Raw genomic sequence first — 19572 nt, 5'->3', positions numbered from 1 at the left:
ATGTGATAAGAAACCCTCACGTAAAACATGAATATGGGTGGCATTGCATGTATAAAACTGTTTTTACAAAATATAAATACAACTGTACTAGAGAGAAGGAAAAAGAATAACAGGTATGTACAGCAGGGGAAACAGAGAGATTGAGGGGTGATGAGTTTTGGTTGATTGTTTTTTGTTTATTATTATTATTGGAATAATGAAAGTGCTTTATGAATGACTGAAGTGATGAATGCACAAATATGTGATTACACTGAAACCATTGATTGTATACTTTGGATGGATTTATGCTTTATTAACATGTATCAATAAAAATTGATTGGTTAAAAAAATATTAGTGCTAACTATAGTCCATATCTTACATCTGGTCTATTTTTCCCCAGCCCATTCTATTATTATTTTTAATATACTTTTATTAAAGAAGATGTGAACTTACAAAACAATCCTACACATTTGTAGATTTCCTATACAACACCCCTTCACCAACACACCTCACCATGGTGGAATATTTGTTACATGGTGGAATATTTGTTACCACCAACCATGGTCCATAGTAGTGTACATTGTCACACCTTTTCCACACTCCCCCATTGTAAACAAGTACATCTTTGGCACAGATGCAAGAATATAACAATATAGTACTGTTAACCACAGTCCATAGGTCACACCAAATGTATTTGTCCTATGCTTCTCCACATTCCCATCCACTCCAGCTCACAGAAGGACACCATTGCACCTGTACCATCAACCACAATTCTCATCCACCTCTGAGTTCACTGTGTTTTGATAACTAAACTTTGACTAGATAAAGTGATGTATGAAGTTATAAATTATTAAATACATAATATTCTCAAAATATCATAAGCATATAATCAAGATAAATACAGATCTTTTCACTAAATTTCCAAAACACTGGGCATCTTTGCAGTATAATACAGGTAAACTGTTATAGGCAATATTTAAATAAGGCATAGAATTAGACATAGCTTAATTTATGAAGCCAAACAGCCTTCTATTTATGGAATGCCTACTCCATAGGCACTGTTCTAGGAAACTTCTAGGTTTGGAGAAGACAAGCACAATAGGTACAATTAGGCCCTTCCTCAAAAGTATTAAATCTAATGGAGGAGATATAATGCATTAAAAGATTAAAGAGGTATATACAAAAGAATAAGAAAATCCAGAGAAGGAATCCAAGGAAAGGCCACAGGCAAGGTGGTTTCTGATTTTCAACTTAAAGGATAGGATAAAAGTTTTACAGTTGATGAATGGAAATGGAAAGCATCCTTGGTTAAGAGAACAGAATATGAGAAAGGAGAAAGGAGTGGATATTTGAGTAACTAGAAATATTTCAATGTGCCCATAGTAGTATAACATTAAACTGATTCAGGTTGAATTTGCAATTTATGTTCAACTTTTCACAGCTACCACCAATACAAACATAATAAAGAGAGAATTTTCATCTCTAGTTTAGCCAGCCAACTTCTCCTGGGGAGCTCATGAAAGACCTCCATTGGAGTTCCTGGCTTGCAGCCTGCCCTATGGAATCTGGACTTGTGTACCCACACGGTTGTATAAGACAGTTTTATAAAATATCATAATATTTACAGAAATCTCCTATTGGTTCTGTTTCTATAGAGAACCCTTACTTAGATAGCTGAGGACTGAGAATCTTAAAAATGGGATTCCTGAATTGGTTACGGGGTTTTCACAATTTACTCTCTAGTCTGATTAGATTCAAAGGCACTAATGACTCTAATTTCAATGCCGGAATGACACAAATGGACCACTGCATGAGTTGGCAATAGAGATATGCAAAATACCACTACTGGGTACAGCTGCTCTGGGGTGGCTCTGAGTGAGAGTGTTTTTGACACCTCAACAGAGTTTTGTGGAATTAAAAGGTACAATGATGTTAAGTCATTGCATCAAAGTACACTGGATGCCAACATATTAACATTAATTTCAAGAGACCCAAAATGTCACTGTGGTCCACCAGACAGAGTAGGGAATTATGGAAGTCAGTTGGTTGATGGAGATTTAGCTCAGGTCCATTTCCCAGTGAGTCCAGTATACCCATTTTGTGGTTATTTCCCCAGTTCCAGAATGTACAATTGGAATATACTGCTCAGAAACTAGAAGAATCCTCACATTGGTTCCCTGATTGTGGAATGAGGGTTATTATGGTAGGAAATGCCAAATGGAAACCACTAGGACCTTTCCTACCTAGCACAATAGTAAATCAAAAGCAATATCAGATTTCTGGAGGGATTTCAGAGTTCAGTGTCACCATCAAGGATTTGAAAGATGCAGTGGTAGTGATTCCCAACACATCACCATTCAATTCTCCTATTTGACCTATGCAGAAAACAAATGAAGCTTGGAGGATGACAATGTATTATCATAAACTTAACTAGGTGGTGACTCCAATTGCAGCTGCTGTTGCAGATGTGGTATCAATGCCTGGTATGCAGCTATTGATCTGGCAAATGCTTTTTTCTCAATTTTTGTTTTTTGTTTGTTTGTTTGTTTCTGTTATTAACCAGAAACAATTTGCTTTCACCTGGCAAGGCCAGCAGTATACCTTCACTGTCCTACCTCAGGGGGTATATCTGTTCTCTTCTGTCATAATATTGTTCACAGGGAACTTGATAATCTCTACTTATCACATGACATTGTACTGACCCATTATATTAATATCATGTTGATTGGGCCTAGTGGAAAATAAGTAGCAATTATTCTAGACTTCTTGGTAAGGCATTTGTGTGTCAGTAGATGGGGGCTTTCATCTCAGTGGAATTTTTAGATGTCTAGTGGTATGGGGCATGCCAAGATATCCCTTCTAAAGTGAAGGATAATGTTGCAGCTGACACTCTTACAACTAAAAACAGAGACACAATGTTTAGTTGGCCTCTTTGGATTTTGGAGACAACATATTCCTCATTTGGGTATGCTACTCTGGCCCATTTACCAAGTAACCAGAAAAACTGCTAGTTTTGAGTGGGGACCAGAAGAAGAGGTCCAGACAGTTGTGCAAGTTGCTCTGCCACTTGGGCCATATGATCCAGAAGATCCAATGGTGTTGAAAGTGTCAGTGGCAAATAGAAGTGCTGCCTGGAGCCTTGGGCAGGTCTTTATAAGAGAATCACAATGCAGAACCTTAGGATTTTGGAGCAAGGCTCTGCCATCCTCTGCAGATAACTACTTTCCTTTGCAGAAACAGCTTTTGACCTGGTATGGCGCCTTAGTAGAGACCATGAAATATGAGCTTAACCATAAGTCACCAAGTTACCATGAGACCTAAGCTGCCTATCTTGAACTGGGTATTGTATGACCCATAAAACTATCATGTTGGGCATGTATATCAGCATTCCACCATAAAATAGAAATGGTATATAAGAGATAGGACTCTAGTAGGTCCTGAAGGCACAAGAATGTTACATGAGAAAGTGGTCCAAATACCCATGAGCCCCAGTCCTGCTACATTACCTTCTCTTTCCCAGCTCACAGCTATGACCTCTTGTGGAGTTGACTAAGCAAGAGAAAGCTGGACCTGGTTTACAGATGGTAATGCAAAATATGTAGCTTACACCTGAATGTGGATAGCTGCAGCCCTGCAGCTCCTTTCTGGGATATCCCTAAAGGTGAGTGATGAGGGAAAGTCCTACTAGTGGGCAGAACATTGAGCACTGCACCTAGTTGTTCATTTTGCTTGGAAGGAGAAATGGCCAGAAGTGAATTTGTTCACTGATTCATGGGATGTCAGCAATGACTTGGCTGGATGGTCAGGGACTTGAAGGAACATGATTAGAAATTTGGTGATAAAGTTGTCTGTGAAAGACTTATGTGGATAGATCTTTCAGAGTGGGCAAAAAACATCAAAATACTTATGTCCCATGTGAATGATAATCATAGGGTGACATCAGCTGAGGAAACTTTCAATAATCAAGTAGAGAAAACGATCCATTCTGTGACTACAAGACAGCATCTTTCTCCAGCCACTGCTGTCGTTGTCCAGTGGGCTCATGAACAAAGTGGCCATTGTGGGAAGCATGGAGGTTATACATGGCTCAGCAACAAGGACTTCTCTTATCAAAGCCAACCTGGTTACAGTCACTGCTGAGTGCCAAATATGCCATCAGCAGATATCCACACTCAGTCCCTGATAGGGCACCATTCCGTGAGGTCATTAGCTTGCTACCTGGTGGTAGTTTGATTACATTGGACCATTTCCATCATGGAAGGGGCAGTGCTTTGTTCTTACTGGAATAGCCACCTATTCCAGATATGAGTTTGTCTTCACTGTATGCAATTCTTCTTCCAAAATCACCATCCATGTACTTAGAGAATGCCTTATCTTCTGTCATGGTATTCCGTGCTTCTAATTAAGGAACCCTCTTCACAGCAAGTGATGTGCAATAATTGACTCATGCCCATGGAATTATTGGTCTTACCACATTCCCTATCATCCTGAAGCATCAGGACTGATAGAATGGTGAAATGGCCTTTTGAAGGCTCAATTATGGTGTCAACAAGGTAGCAACACCTTCCAAAGCTGGGGCAATGTTCTTCAAGAGGTTGTGAATACTGTAACTCAGTGTTCATTCTATGGTACTGTTTCTCCTACAGTCAGGTGTATTGGTGAGCCAAAGGGGTGCTGATGCAAAATACCAGAAATCAGTTGGTTTTTATAAAGGGTATTTATTTGGGTAGAAGCTTACAGTTACCAGGCCATACAGCATAACTTACTTCCCTCACTGAAGTCTTTTGCCATGTGTTGGAGCAAGATAGCTGCTAATGTCTGTCAGGGTTCAGGCTTCCTGGGTTCCTGTTTTCCTGGGACTTGCTTCTCTTTCCTCACAACCAAGCTCCTCTATGTGCTTATTTCCAGGGATTCCAGCTCAAAACTCCAGCATCAAAAGTCCAAGATCAAAAACTCCAACTCTGTCCTTTTCCATGTCTTTTATCTGTGAGTCCCCACCCACCAAGGGGTAGGAACTTAACACCCTACTGACATGCCTAATAAAAGTCCTAGTCATAATTTAATCATGCCCATGTACAGACCAGTTTACAAACATAATCTAATACCTATTTTTGGAATTTATGAACCATATCAAACTGCTACTGTTAGATTAAACAATGGGTTAGATTAAACAATGGGGATTGATTGGCTCACAGTTTAGAGGCTAGGAGAAGTCCAAAATCTGGGGTCATCAAGTCAATGATTTCTCATGGAAAACTCAAGTGTTCTGGGAATGTCTGTTGGCTATCCTTGGTCCTTGGCTTTTCTGTTAAATGGCAATGCACAAGGCAGACTCTCCTGGCTTCTTCTTTCTCATCCAGGTTCCATTGACTTTCACCTTTCGGCTACTTCCTCTGGTATTTTCTCTCTTTGAGCCCTTCCCTATAAGATCTTCAGTAATAAGACATCGTGTGTCAGACCACGCTTTAAATGGAGTAACCTCATCAAAAGATCCTATTTACAATGGGTTCATACTCACAGGCATACCTACAGGAGTTAAGTTTAAGAACACGCTTTTCTGGGCTACAGAGCTCCAAGTCACTGCAGTATTTTAAGTTTTCTGTTCTACTCTACAAAATTATTCTAAGCATAAACATACAGCACTATCATGTGATGAAAAGTAGCAACAAGAATCAGGGTATAAGTAATTTTTTATGGAATGATAACTCTAGAAGAAATTGAAACAGTTATTACCCTCTTCTCTTCCTCCATCCCCAGAGGACTGTGCATTTGAGCAACTGATTCTTTTTGGAAGCCTAGAATAAATAAAAACAACAGCCAACTCCAGAATGTATTTTACTATCAAGCATGTCAAAAAATATTTTACTATACACCAATGTCATGCATTAGTGCAGAAAACACATCTTGAAGCAAATGAAAAACCCTTTCCTTTTTCTTGCAGATGTTTTCTCTGCCTGTGAGTTTGATAAGGGAGTTTGGAAATGTTCATTGGTGGTTTTTTTAGATTGCATTTGTTGTGATGGTTGTTTTGCTGTTTCAGTGGTTATCCTATCTTTCCTGTAATTTGTTTAAGAAGGAAAGTTTTTGATATTGAACTTTCCTTTGCTTTCTTTTTTTTTACTTAAAGATTTATTTATTTCTCCCCTCCCCCACAATGTTCACATTTTCTTTCTGTTTATTGTGTGCTCTCTCTGTGTGCTCATCCTCCTTTTAGGAGGCACTGGGAACCAAATACAGGACCTCCTATGTGAGAAGGCGGTGCCCAATTGCTTGAGCCACATCTCCTCCCTCCCTGTTGTACCTCTCATTGTGTTTTCTCATTGTGTCTCCTCATTATGTAATCTTGTTGCATCATCTCATTCTGTCATTTCATTGCATCATCACATTGCACCATCTAACCACACTAACCCTTGCATCAGCTCTCTGTCTTGCTTGTCTTCTTTACGAGGCACTGGGAACTGAACCCATGACCTCCCTTGTGGTAGGCTGGCACCCAACTGATTGAGCCACATCTCTTCCCCCTTTGCTCTTTTATACACATGAGTTTATTCTTCTACCTTTAAATGATAAAGAAAAACATTTCCCCCTTTGGATTGAAAAAGATGTTGTTAATTAGAAAGTAGATAAACAGCATTCTAAACTCCACATGAGCTAAAAAAAATGTATCTCACATGCACAATGCTCTTTCTTAGTGTGTCCTCAGTAAAAATATTTGCTTACACACCTGCTGTTCCCATATGTTGCTTGTATTTGGGCTTTCCCAGAATCAAGAACTGAATTTCTGACTTGACCAAGAGATTGAGATTAAAAGTGTATTAAATTCATTCATTTCTTGAAATGGTGATTCTTACCACATGCTGCTTACCACTCATTATTACTCCTTTGCTCTATTTTCATATTCTCTCTTGTTAATTGAAAGTTACTACACATATTGCTCCTTTTAACATGCAGTTATAGTAGCCATATAAAGAACAATAAGTATATATGGTATATTCAGGTACAAAATACTGACCATGTCTCTTATGGTCTAAAACATTGGAGACAAATATATAAACATAACAGGATTTGGAGTTCTAGTAATAGGTGGGCTTTTCATTGTCCATTTAAAAAATATGTTTATTTTAATATATACCCACCCCTCCAGGTGTTTCTCTTGTCTGTCTGCTCAGGAGCCACTGGGTACCAAACCTGCGACCTCACATGGGAACTCCCACATGTGAAGCAAATGCAGAAAGACCTGAGCTATATCCACTCCCTGCGGGCTGCTGTATCTCCTGACTTTGTGTCATTGGTATGTTGTGGCACCTGCTCATTGCTTCAAGGTACAGCATCCAGCTCTCATTGTGACAGATGTGTGTGTCTAGCTCTGTTGTGGCAGGTGCAGGCATCTAGCTCTCATTCCAGTGGGTTCAGGTCTAGCTTTCATTGTGGCAAGTGTGGGTGTCTGCCCATCCTCCCCAGGAAACACTGGGATCAGAAACTTGGACCTCCTGTGTGGTAGGTGGGAGCTCAATCACTTGAGCCATATTCACTTCCCTGTCCATTTTATTTTAAGTTCTCAAAGTAATGGATTTCTGCAATGACATGATTTCTCCCACTTTCCCTTTATAAGATACATCTTGAACTAACATAATGCTACCCATGAGAATTAGGGAGAAATGAATACACTATTAAGATTAATTTTGGGTGATCCAACAATGGCAGCGGAGGAATACTGGTATAGGATACTATTGACAGGGGATATATGGCTGACAGGGAGCTATACAGGGCATATGTCCAGGGTGCATGGTAATGTTTGGATATACTCATAGTGGCAACAATTAAAAACTAAAGCTAGGGGGTACTGGGTCCCTGGCTGGGGGTGCTGTGCCGTGGTCCCTAAGGGAGCAGCGGCAGTCCCCCAAGTGCAGCGGCAAGGACCGAGAAGGAATGAGGGTCCAACAGTGAGCCCCTGATACTAATGACTATGCTTGTGAGCCTATATGCCTGAAATAAGAACAAGGCCTAGAGTAGCACTGTGCCTGGGAATTTCCTCCTGACAGCCTTTATGTTACTCAAATGTGGCCAGTCTCGAAGCCTAACTCAGCATCTAAATGCAATGCCTTCCCCCCAGCGTGGGACATGACACCTGGGGATGAGCCTCCCTGGCACCAAGGGATCACTATCAAGTACCAACTGATGATGCAACTGGAAAATGACCTTGAATTGAAGGTTCAATGCGGATCTAGCAGAATATCCCTGTCTACATATAATAACATGACTTTAAAATGCTGTTTGACCTAATGTGTAAGGGGGAAATGGAAAGGAGAAATGAGTTTATATGGCTACGAGTCTCTAAAAAAGAGTCTGGAGGCTGTCAGAAGGATTTCCCTTATGCACAACTGAGCAGAATCTAAGAGACAGATGAAGTAGATACAATCCCCAGGTATTGGTTCCTTTGAGGGCTAAAGGGACCCACGGGTTCTATGGTCATGGCAGATAGGGTTCATTGCCATGACAGATGGCCCTTCTTTGGAGCTGGTGTTTCTGCGTGATGAAACTGGACCCAGAGGGGATCTCTTTTCATAAGACTATCATGCTACTTTACTGGAATTGTGGTTGGTATTGGGGTTTCAGATATATTTAGGGGATTGAATCTTTTTACTGACAATATGATAACCAGGCCCTGAGCCTCAACAGACTCCAGTTCCTACAATCTGATTTATTGGACTCAACTCACTCAGCTAAGATGGAGTTGAAGAAGGACAACCACCACACCATGGAGCCTAGAGTGCCTACAACTGAAAGCAGGAGGATTGCATCCAGTAACCATGTGGAATCTGAACCTCCTCTTGACATAGAGGTGCAACGGACACAACCAATCCAAGGACCTCAGAGAAAAGGTGGCATTGGAGTGGGAAAAGTGGACATGGTGGCTGATGGGTATGGGGAATGGCAGGAAGAGATGAGATGTGGAGGCGCCTTTGGTACTTGGAGTTGCCCTGGATGGTGCTTCAGGGGCAATCACCAGACATTGCTAATCCTCCCAGGGCTCACAGGATGGAATGGGGGAGAGTGTGGGCCATGATGTGGACCAATGACCATGAGGTGCAGAGATACCCAGAGATGTACTTACCAAATACAATGGATGTGTCATGATGATGGGAGTGAGTGTTGCTGGGGGGGGAGGGGTGCAGTGGGGGTTATGGGGTCGAATGGGACCTCATTTTTTTTTAATGTAATATTTTTACAAAATCAATAAAAAAAAAAGAAAAAAAAAGAAAAGGTATTGGGATGTCAAAAAAAATATTGGGTGATGAATATACTTAAATAGTTTTGCTTTTTTTAAAAAAAATTAATTGGTTTTAATTACACTTTCCCTGGCTTTACCTAACATAGGTGCTTTGAAGTCAGACTTGAAAAGGGAATTCTGAATATTCTTTCAGGCATATCCCTATGCATATATTAACCCCAGTGAATTTGGTCTTTTAACTCAGTCAGAATAATAAATGTTCTACTACATTGGAAATTAAATTTAATTGCATATTAAATACATACTATAACTAATTGAATCCATATGATATGTGGATATCAAGTAGTAAAATGAATCAAATGTTTTTGAACAAAAGCGACACTATAGACAATTCTGCAGATATTTTCTAGTTCCATTTTGAGACTATTCTCGATGAAGGTTGTGATAAACATGCCATTCATTTACTGTTTACCTTTTCTTGGATGTACAAGCAAATGCCATGCAATGGGTTGGCTTAAAGAACAGGAATTTATTAGCTCACAGTTTTAAGGCTCGGAAAATATCCAAATCAAGTTATCACCAAAGCAATGCCTTCTTCCTGAAAACTGGTGTTCTGTGGCTAGAGGCCAGTGATCCTTGGCCCTGGGCATCTCTGACACATGGAGATGCACATGGCATCTTTTTCAGTCTGTTCTTCTCTTCTCATTTCCATTAACCTTCAGCTTCTTGCTTTCCATGGTGCTCTCTTTCTGTCTGAATTTCCTTCTGCTTGTAATGGCCTCCAGTAACAGGATTAGGAACCATCCTGCTTGGGTTGGACCACACCTTAAGTGAAGTAAAAAAGACCTGGGGGTTAAGTGATACTGTGGATCAAAAGGTAATTCACCACAGTTGTCTTGTTGAAAAGTTTTTTGTGTAGGGACCTGGTGTTCTTAAGACAATCTTTATTCTTTTATAGTAAGGATACATAGTTTAATACTTGTATTAGAATGCCAGATGGAAAACCGTGGTGATGACGTTGGACTAGGACACTAATCAGTCATGAAGTATTGGGCAAAGTGTCTCCCTTGTGTCTACCTTTATACTGAGGGTGAGTCCCACTAGACTTTAGTTCTATGAACCATTGTATAACAGTCCATTTAACAAAAAAGTCAGAACTTCTTCTAAATGGGTCATCAGTAATTAAAGGTATACAAATGAGAACAACATAATAGAGCCAATTTTCCTTTTTGTTCAGCCAATTTCAGTTTTGTAATCACTCTTACAAACTCATTATAGAATGTTTAGGCCATGAAGAAATCAAAAAATGGAGGATATTTTTCATCATCCATAAATTATACTGCTTAGAGATAACTTCTGTAAACTTAATGCTGTACAAGGGTCTTGATTTTTTAATGACAAAATTTTAAATACAAAATTGAAATGATATTGCACATCCTATATTGTATTTTTCTTCTTTTACTTTTTATCTTGTATATGAAGTAGGTCTTTACTAGGTCATTGAACAATCTCATGCAACATAGTATATAATGGTTGTGCTGTATTATATGATAATTGTCTTAGTTTGCCAGAGCTGCTATCACAAATACCATATAATATGTTGATTTAAACATCAAGTATTTATTGGCTCACAGTTTTGAAGCTAGAAGTTCAAAATCAAGATATCAGCAAAGCAAACTTTCTTTCTAAAGAGTATAACGTTCTGGTGCTGGCTACCAGCCATCCTTGAGGGCCCTTGACTTTTCTGTCACATGTCAAAGTCTTCTGTCTGGCTTCTGTGACTTCCAGGTTCTCCTTATATTATAAGGTCTCCAGTAATCTGGATTAAAGCCCACACTTTTCCAGTTGGCTATACTTTAACTAAAAATGACATCTTCAAAAGGTCCTATTTACAATGGTATGAATCTATTGTAAATAGATTATCATGTACAAAGATTAAGGATGTGTTTGTTAGGGTACATGATCAGCCTACCATGATATGGTTATGTAGTAATTTATTCAATAAATCTTCTATAGGTATGCATTACATTGTTTTAAATTGTTCAATATATTAACAATTATCTAATAAACACCCTGTCAATGAATGTTTTGTTTCCATCCTTCTAATGACTTTCTTAGGATTAATTCCTAAAAGAAGATTTGCTGAGACAAAAGACTGTAGGTCCTGCATGATCTCAATGCATTTTACTAAATTGTCATCAAAAAGATTTCCCCAATTTTTTCCTGTTAGAATAATTTGAGAATATTAACTACCCTAAATCCTCCAAAATTCTGTGAGTAATCATTTTTTAAAATCCTCTGATTGTTAGTAGAAAATATAAATAGATCTTTTAGTCTTTTTTTCTAGACTACTATGAGAGTTGAACATATCTTTATCCAAAAAAAGTAGTTCTTATGGACTGTGATTTCGGGTAAATGATAAATATACTATAAATATTTTTTTGGTGAGATATGGAGCCTAAGGAGTGATCCATGCCAAGAAATTGCAATGTCTTGCAGCTGTAAATTTTTAAGAGTTTTCAAAAATTGTAGTTGCCCTTTATCAACAAAAAAATTATGATGGAGCATAAAATAATAATTTTTCTGTTTGAAGCTAAAGTAATGAATCTGCAGTATCACTCAACACCTTGGTCTCTTTTTTCCATTCTCCACACCTTAGGACATTCTAGGCACCTCTGTTGAAATCCCTATCTCAGGTATTAGCTCTTTTACAATGGTAGAGAAACATTGATGCTACATTCTTGAATGGGGCAGCAGAGAAGGAAAATCCTTTCAAATTGACCTCTTTACAGAGGAAGGGAGAGTAACTTAAAAAAAAAGAAAAGATGATACTGATTTTAGCATCTATCCATGGCTGACAGTATAGCTCTGAGAATACTTTTGTTTTAGTTTTGGAAAGACTCCATTTTCTTCTGCAATATTTTTGAACTTTTTAAAATGATATCAAAATGTGAAAATAAAGTTTATTTGCAAGAAAATTCATCTGGTATGAATTGAAGAAACCAAATATTCCAAACAATCAGAGAAACCAGCACACTAATCTATCTTGCTCAAACATGTCTTGCCAAATACACAATGTCTATTAAAGATGTGCCATTACCAATTCTTTCGGAAGACACTGGTCTACTTAACCTAAAAATAAAATTGCGTGGGAAAAACCAGCAAGATGGTGGCAGAGTAAGGAGCTTCTAGAGTTGGCTCAGGCTACAGGGCAATTAATAATCACCCAGAGCTATCTAAAACACCTGTTCGGAGGCGCCGGGAGGTCAGAAGAGCATCCTGAAACATACCTGAAAGAACAGAAGGAGGAGACTGCTTATCCACTGAGAAGATTCATACATAGAACACTTCACACCACAGAGGCTGGAGCCCATCCTCCACTGGAGGCACAAACCACCTCAGGAGCTATTCTGCTGCTGGAATTAGAAGCTCCACTTGCAAAAATATGGGAGAGGAAGAGATGGTTGGGCACCAACTTCAGATACTGATCAGTAAATTTGGTGGGCTAAAGTATAATTCTAAAAATAGCTAAACTTTGAATCTTTTCAAGTCAGTAAAAGGCTGGCAACTGCCATCATAACTCCATCCAGGGCACGAGGGAAAGCAGGACAGACTGAAAATCACTGTCCTTGTAGGGAGAAGCTTCTTTCCATCTAGATCAAATTGTAGCTCTGGCATAAGTCCCAGCCCCACATCCAGCAAAGGCAAAGCTGTGGGGACATATATCAACCTCTCTGGGAAAATACAGGCCACACAACAGAGGCTGCTGATGATCCTACTTTGGCAGTGCAAGCCATGTCAAGAGCTATGCTGTGGCTGGAATTGGAAGTGCCGTTTCTTAAATACAGAGGAGGAAGAGACAGCTGGGCACCAATTTCAGCTGCTGATTAGTCAATTCAGCTGGCTAAATAAAGTATAACTGTAAGAATAACTAAAGTTTGAGCCTGTCAAAGTGAGAAAGAAATTACAATTTGACTCTGCCCCCAATGTGAGGTTGAAGCCAGGCTAACTGAAAAGCACAGTGATTGTAGGTACTGATTTCTTTCACCCAGATTGGACTGCAGCCCTAGCCTAGGCTTCAGCCTCCTATAGCATGGAGGAATCTAGTGGCTCTGCACCAGCCTCTCTGGGTAACTGCAGGTACTTTTGCTGGCACAGATTGATTAGTCAAAAGTCTACAGGGACAACTGCAGTCATTTCAGACCCATATGGCATAGATTGCTGCCCACACCTGCAGCTCCATCCCTGCCTCAGGAAGGGGAGAAAGGGGTGTGAGGCTTCATCAGTCTATGAATATAACTCAATACAAAAAAATCAAATGGTATATCCTATTTTGCCATGTGTTTTTTTTTTTTTTTTGTTTTCACTCAATAGATGTCTACCTTTCCACAGTAGTAAACATGTTTTTTAAACCTAGGGTTTACTGACTGTGTAGTGATTCATCATATGCCTCAATCATAGAACTTTTCCCCTTTTATTAGAAAGTTTTCATTTTTTATCAATGAATATATATCAAAAAATTCTTTGTAACTTGAATTAAAAAAAACAATATGTGAAGGCAGTCTTTAAAATTCAATGTTCATCCAGTTTATGCAGAGGCAAAATTATCACAGGTGAACTGAGATAAATGAGGATAAAATGTAGCTCCATGGTCTTAGATATCTGCTGACATTTGGCAAAGAATAGTTTATAATATTAGTACAAAAACAAAACCCTTGGCTTAATTTACTTAATTACACATTTGTCACCATAAAAAGAACAATGAGAAAGAGAATAATCATTATAACAAGACAAATACTTTTAGTAAAATCAACACATTTTAACAAAAGTTAAATACCATGATGTAGCTCAGCAATTTGCATCATTTTTTCTCATGCTGTATCTATGGTGTCTAATAAAGGCCTCAGGACATTAAATACAAATATAAAACCAAATGCTACATTCGGTGGAATAAAGAACATTATATATAGATATTGCACTATTATTTTCCTTAAATTTTTATGAAAAACTCTATGTACAAATTCTTAAGTGTCTCCTATTTTTGAGTTCAGAAATCTTATATGTATACTCCAGATTGTCAAGGTTCAAGTAATTTGTATGCGAAGGAAAGGATTTATCTACTAATTCTCGGACTATATGTTTATGGTTACTATTATTATTATTACTATTTTAAATGTCTAAAGTACCATAGCTATATCTGCTACAAGAGGATTAGGTGTTTTAAAAATGTGCAGTTTATTATAAAATATGTTGTGCATTGCAGAATGCCTAGGGAAACATTATACTTTATTGATTGACTCAATTAAGATGATGGAGAAAATAAATCTCTCATAGTAATGGATATTTATTGCCCTTCTACAGGATTAACAGCATTAGAATCACTTACGTGTATAGTGTAGAAAAGAGGGCAATATAAGGTTTCCTGAAACTCATTTCTATCTGATAAATACGTTTTTTCAACCTACTTAATGTACTTTATCTGGTAAAGCATTATAGCCCCAGGTTAGAATCCTATATATTGCAAAGAAATGTCAATAATTACCAGATAATTTACTATATGAAATATAATTACCAAATAATTTTAAAACTCAAAATTCACTTTATCAAAATGCTTAGATCCCTATGAATTTCTAGATAATAAACTCCCATTCTAAATGAAATTTGTAAATGAACAAAAATACACATATATACAACACATTCCCCACTATTTTTTGTTTCCTATAGTGGCAAACTATGCAGACAATATGAGATATCATTAATTAGGATATTAAAAAAACAAAATATGTGCTTCCTTTATTTAGAACTGTAGTTTTGTCATTCAAGGAATGTGGCAAACATCATCAGCTTTGTAATTCATAAAAGCATGATGGTATAAAAACAAGAAAAATATGATGAAAAAAGATCTAAAGGATGATTTGTGACTTCAAACTAAAGAAAACACCAAGAAACAATAATAAGTCATAAAGGAAAATAATACAATAGCAATATGGAGAGAAACAGGGATGGAGGAAGGTAGACAGAAAGAAAAACAAGACAAAGCTAAACTGCCTTTACTTAGAATCTCAATAGCGGATAGTCAATGATCCAAATTTCAAATACTATAAAGATCATAGCAAGGATGAAAATGATATTGCATCTAATTGTATAATACATCTAGAGCACATGCCATGTTGTAACCCCCTGAAAATATTTGCTGATAGTGTTAATAAAATACATATAAATTTTTTATCCTAAGAACAGAAATTGAAAATGTATATTGGTTAATCAAAATATCAACTAAACTAAAATTCCAAGCATTAAATGGATTTTTATGGGGAATTGAGATGTTTTGTTTACAACCAAAGCTGTGATATCAAGTTAAGAATCTGTTTAATTACCACATGTCACTTAGTTTCTGTGAGATATGGAATACAGAGACAGAGAACTTGGTGGCAGAACCAGAAGGTACACAAAAATAAACCATTCACATATTTTTACTTGATTGCTCTTCAGACCAATAGTATGCATTAAAATAGTGCCTGGATGGGAATGAATTGTAAATTGTGATAAGAAATAGGATTTTTTTTCTGTGAAAATTAAATTACTTTATCAAGATTGTATAAAGATATAAGGTTTTATTTACACTGCTGGAAAAACCTATCCTGACCAGGTATATTCCATATGTATGTGTGTGTAAATGTGTAGGAAAGAGGAGATATAAAAAGAGAGAAAAAAATTGGGATTATACCCTACAGAAAATTACACATATACTCTTAGAAACTTTTAATACATTCCAAAATTTTAAGTTGCAAAAATAAGCTTGTAACACTCAGTGCTCAATCAGGGAAAAAGAAACACATAAATATTATGGAATGCGGGATTTATTATAGGACTAATACCTTATACAATTGTCTAAGAATCTTCAGAGAAAGGGGACTGAAAGGAGAAAATGCATGTTCGGAGAAAAGTTATTAAGCAGTCTTCCTGGAGCACTGGTGCAGGTAAACATGGACCTGGGTAGCCACATATGAGCAGTGGTCACAGTGAGCCTCATAGGGTAGCAAGAGGAAATGTTTGTGGATGGCTGTTCCACTCTGTCTGTTAGTGGGTATATTAGTCAGGCAAAGGGATACTGATGCAAAATACCAGAAATCTGTTGGCTTTTATAAAGGGTATTTATTTGGGGTAGAAGCTTACAGTTACCAGGCCATAAAGCATAAGCTACCGCCATCCCCAAAGTCTGTGGCCACGTGTTAGAGTAAGACGACTGATGACTACTGACTTCTGCAAGGATTCAGGCTCCTCTTCCTCTTAAGACTTGTGTTCCCAGCTTCTTCCAATATCAGCTGTAGGCTTGGATCAGTCTCCTTTCTCCCAGGTCTTGTTTCTCTCCTGGCTCAGCTTCTCTGCTTTCTCCACAAGGCCAGCTATAAACTCTCAGGCAAATGGCTTGTCTCTCTTCCCAGGGCCTCTGTGGTGTCTGAGCTCCAGCATTAAAACTCCAAACTCTGTCCTCTGCCGTGTCTTTTCTCTGAGTCCCCACCCACCAAAAGGCAGGGACTCAAAGCCTTAATCATTATTTAATCAAGTAAGACTGAATCATCTGAATCCAATACAATCAAATGTACCCAGAGGAACAGACCAATTTACAAACATAATTTAATATCTATTTTTGGAATTCACAAATAATACCAAACTGCTACAGTGGGTCTGAGGTTGCTGTTGGAAAGATGCAGAGGCAAAGTGAGCAGAGTGAGACCAAGCTGGAATCCACTGGCACCTCTTTGTCTATCTCCCTGCCTCTGACGGTTCTGCTTCTCTTCCACTTTGCATAGCTCTCCCCAGATTTCTCTTTTGGTCACCTCTACATGGACTCTTTCTGGTAAGAGGTTTCTGGGAAAGTTATTTCCAGCTTAGCCAAGCTGACACAGTACAAAACCACCCACAGAATATATTAGAATTTGCCTCCAAATGCCTCATCTGCTTCCTGGCTTTCTTCCCTTTTTTCTTTTCAACCTTTGTTTCTTTACTCTCTGTTTTATTCAGTTTCTATATGTTAGTTGCTATTTTGGACACAAAGGGAAAAAATAAGCCATATATAGACAGTTGCAGACATCATATAGCTTATAGTCTAGTGTCATACTTTGCTTATGGGAGTCAAATCTCCAAGTTCTGGTTTCACTGAATGGGCTATGCTAACAAAGGGAATAGAGATAAAGGTCACAAACCCAAATACCTCAGTGCCTATGTCTAGGCACATAAGTAAAATATGCCAAGATCTTGGTATATTATAAGAGGGACATGGAAGGGCTTGAGGGAGACTTATAGGAACTCAAGAGGCTCCTTAAAGCTTCCAAGTATAAAACATAGCATCTAAAATCTGCAAAAGAGTAGCCAAAATGCAGATGCTAAAGAAAAAGATAAGAGCAAAAAAATAGCAAATACAATTTGTTTTTTCTGATTAAAAATATCCATGCAGGAAGTTAAAAAGTGTTGGAAGGTATAAATTTGTGATGCTAGATCAGTGATTGCTAGAAGCCCATCATGTGCTCACTTCTGCAAAGCTCTGACAGTAAAAGAATGAGAAGCCTTCCTCATGCTGGTAAAAAATATTTGATCGCAAGTTGAAACAATTTAGCAAATTAAGGGTAAGAAGACAAAACATGCTCACTTTTATTATCCTCATTTAACTAAGAAAATCATTAACTGTTCCCATTTCCAAAAGTGTTTCCTTTACCATATGTTGAAGCACGGTATTGGGATGCAAGTCTCTGTCTTTGCTTTCTCTTGTACATTTACTTTCCCTGCTACCTACTGATCAGATCGTTCCAAGTCGAAACAATGTCATACCATTTAAACTGACAGGCCAAATGATGGAAGCAAAAATAATTTAAAAAGGCTTGTTCATGAATTTATGTTTTGCTATTAAATCCTTGACAGTTATCCAGGGCCCTCAGAAAAATAACCAACGGAAAAGAAAAAAGTTCTGGCTTTTTGTTTACAGTGAGAGGTTACTGAGGTGGAAAAATCTCTTAGGATCCAAACAGGGAGGTCTGATGCCTTTTACTTATTCCATGGGGTCTTGAGGAGATCTGATTCATAGTCGAATAGATTGGCTTTTTGTGGCCTGCTGAAAAGCCATAAAAGCTCTGACAGCAAGAATGACTGCTTCACAAAGAAGCCTTTCTCTCATTTCCATAGATGTGCTCCCCTGAGACACTTTATTATGAAAATGTCATGTGCACTAGCTGCAGGGTCTCCTGACTTCTTGATTCCAAGTTGCATGCCTTGACTGCTGCATTCTTTGAGCCACAGAGGGCAGGATCCATGTAAATCTCTATAGCAGTTTGATATTATTTATGAATTCCAAAAAAGATATTTGATTATGTTTGTAAACTGGTCTGTTCCAAGGGCATAATGCCCTTTGATTGTATTAGATTCAGCTGAGATGTCTTTGATTAAATTTTGTGGAGATTAGGGCTTTGACTCGACCATGTCAATGGACATACAGGGTTGAGTCCCCACCCCCTTGGTGGACTGATGAAACAGACTCTCACACAGAAGTAGATACACAGAGAAGATACACGGAGAAGTCAGAGACCCTGGGGAGAGGAGCCTGATAGTCTACAGCTGACCTGTGAGGAAAAGAGAGTAGCTGAGCCTGCAAAGAAATGAGCCTTATGACAGCCTCAGCTGAGACTGGAAGAAGCTGAGACTATGGAGCTTTAAGAGAAAGAAGGAAGGTTGAACCCTCACAGACAGTGCCCACCATCTTGCTTCACACATGCCAATTACTTTGAGTGAGAAAGTACCTCTTATAGGATGTTGAGTTGGACTCTTTAGAACCTTGTGACTGTAAGCTTCTACCCCAAATAAATAACCTCTATAAAAGTCAAGAGAGTTCTGGTACTTTGCATCAATACCCCTTTGGATGACTAATAAACCCTCATTGGTTATGACTCCTTGGTCCTTTTCTCTCACTAAAGGCTTGAGAAATCTATTGGCTTTATGTGTTGGGGAAAGAAACCTGAGTACTGATGCAATTTGTACTTCAGAATCGAATCAATCCTCCATATAGTAAAGCCAAGGTTAATTTACATTTAGAAATTAAATAAGGTTTGAGCTTCTTAATTGTCTCCTTTTTTTGAGAAAAATCCTTAGAAAGTAATTGGATTTCAGCCAATTTTTTTTCTTTTTTTATAATTTTTAGGGCATAATGAATGCTGTTAAGATGTGATGCATACCCGTTAAATACAGACACGAAAGTGAAAATTTACAAATCCCAATCATTGACAACTATTACCCGTATTTGGTGAGCAACATCCCAGGTGCCTCTCTATGCCTGCATATACAAAAAAAAAGGTAGAGGGAGATATACATA

The sequence above is a fragment of the Dasypus novemcinctus genome, chromosome 10 (genome assembly GCF_030445035.2).
Source record: "Dasypus novemcinctus isolate mDasNov1 chromosome 10, mDasNov1.1.hap2, whole genome shotgun sequence".
Classification (NCBI taxonomy): domain Eukaryota; kingdom Metazoa; phylum Chordata; class Mammalia; order Cingulata; family Dasypodidae; genus Dasypus; species Dasypus novemcinctus.
The sequence above is the reverse complement of the archived record's forward strand: the minus strand, read 5'-3'. Positions refer to the sequence as shown.